Below are 2,273 nucleotides of genomic sequence, written 5' to 3' on the forward strand. Positions count from 1 at the left end.
GTACAGGGTGTATGCATTATCCTTGGGTTCAGAAAACATGTAGGCAATCAAGAGGGGATTTGTTACAGCCATATCATATGACATTACCATGTCTGTAATGCTAAATTGTTGAAGGAGAAGTGATCTGGAGCAGGAGCTGAGGGAAAGGAGAAGCTGGTCTGGGTGTGGCCACTGCTGCTGGTCACCCAAAGTCTCTAGGCCCGGCTAAGTTTCTGTCCTGTTGCTGGCACACTGCCTGTGAGACTCTGCCGGGCCAGCGTGGGAGAGCTATGGGCAGCCGCTGGATCATGTCAGCCAAGGACAGGTGGGCCAGGGAGATCCTGAGGGGCTACTAGATTGGATATACTTCTGGGATGCTGAGACATGGAAAACACCCTGGCCAGGAACGGAAGACCTGTCAGTCCCTGAAGTGGAGAATGAAGCCCCTGTTCTCAAGAAAACCCTCAAGCTCAAGGCAGTGTGTCCAGAAGTGACATTGTCTTCAGCAGAGCAAATGGAAAAATTCTTCCTGGAACAAAAAGTTTACTTCAAAGGAAAATGCCTAGAAAAACGGATCTTCAAGTTTGGCTTTGTGGTCCCTAACTCCACAAAAACCTGGCAGTCCCAGATAATGCCCACCAGTGCGCTAAATGGCAGTGTTTTCAGAGAGAGAACGTTTTTTGACAAGAGTCTTCTTGTAAGCACTTCCAGAGTGAGGGGTTTGAGAGTAGAAAGTGCATGCATTTCAAGAATTTGTTATTTTTGAAGGGAAAAGAGGAAATTTGACTTTTTTCCTCCATGCATTTGATTTTTAATACTTCCACCCCTGATTTCCTCTACAACAAAACCCACCTTCAGCCACCCGGGAACCAGTTCTATATAGGTAATCAGATGGCTTTTTCCTCCCAAACTGTCATCTCCCACTGACCAGCCTAAATTCCGAACCCCAGACCAGGGCAGAGGGCAAGCTTGACCTCTTCCCAGAGTGACCCAGGGACAAACACCATGTGAGGTGATGCTGTTCCTGTCCCTTCCTTACCTCCTCCATGGGCCCTGCAGGCAACCCATCTTCCTTTGGCCCCTGGTTTTAGAAAAATTCCTATTCCTCACCTATGTGTAGTTTTTTTCCTACCATTTCTATTTCATAAATTTAACTTGTAAAATAGACTGTGATGGGATTATCATGTACTGAATCGAAACATATGAATTTTAAAAATTGTTAAATATCAGCAGTTTCTTATGGTTCACCATCAAAGATTTGTAGAGGTTCATTATTACTTAGAACTCTGGGGGAGGAGGTGGAGAACCTTCAGTGATCAGAAAGTTGTTCTTTAAACTCACCACAAGAGGGTGGTAAGGAATTACGCTTCACATCTGCACGCCCACAAAATGGTTGTCTTTCTCTTCACCCACCCACAAAAACAATTATTAAAATAGAAGATGGAGCTTTGGAAAAAATTTTTCTTTCTCATTTACATTTGTTAATCATATTTAAAATAGCATTGTTTGGCATCCTCAGAGTATATTGGCTGATAGCTGGGCATCTTTAATGCAGAGAACCCCAGTTATAAGCACATATCTCCATCTTCCATGTGTGCCTGTACACACTTAAAATGCAACAGCTTCATACATAAATTATGAGCACCTCGTCACTGTCAAACTTCTAATCTGTGATGATGAATTAAATAGAATTTTAAATGGATAAATTTCTATTTTAAATCCATCTCCCCTTCTTGTTTATGAAATGAAATATTGAAGTAAATTGAAGGGAGTGGCCCTGTGGTTCATGCTCCAGTGTTAGTCAAGCTCCTACTGTTTACTGTTCCCAGTGACCTTGATCAAATTGCTCAACTCAGCTGGGAACTCAATTGTGTATTTAGAGGATTAAGCAGTCCTGGGAGACATTTTGGAGTCAGACACACCCACCATAACTTCCTAAGGCATTAATACTGTGTTCCTTTTGAATTAAAGTGGAACTCCCCATTCTGCAAAGGGAAGGTCTCAGGGGCTTGAAGGCATGTTTACTCCATCCTTCTTGTGTTGATTTCCCTTTGTTTTCTTCATTTTTCTTTATTAACTGAAAAATTCCCAAACTTTTTAATAGGCATATTTTTAATTTTTCTAGAATGTTCTGTTTTGTGTACCTGTTTGGGTGACTGTATCTGTGTGTGTGTCTGTGTGCATGTGTGCATGAGTGCCTGTGAGTATTGAGCGCTTGCTTAACACATTTGTATGCATCTCTGTGTTTGTGTTGTTTCCGTGTGCCTGCACGTGTGTATTAAGTAAATATGTGA

The 2,273-nt window shown here is 42.2% G+C and overlaps 1 pseudogene; it reads left to right on the forward strand.

The window, feature by feature from the left end:
* Positions 1-287: 287 nt before the first annotated feature.
* Positions 288-745, forward strand: LOC125930370 (retinal rod rhodopsin-sensitive cGMP 3',5'-cyclic phosphodiesterase subunit delta-like; annotated as a pseudogene).
* The last annotated feature ends 1,528 nt before the right edge of the window (positions 746-2,273 follow it).

The sequence above is a fragment of the Panthera uncia genome, chromosome A2 (genome assembly GCF_023721935.1).
Source record: "Panthera uncia isolate 11264 chromosome A2, Puncia_PCG_1.0, whole genome shotgun sequence".
NCBI classification, from domain to species: Eukaryota; Metazoa; Chordata; class Mammalia; order Carnivora; family Felidae; genus Panthera; species Panthera uncia.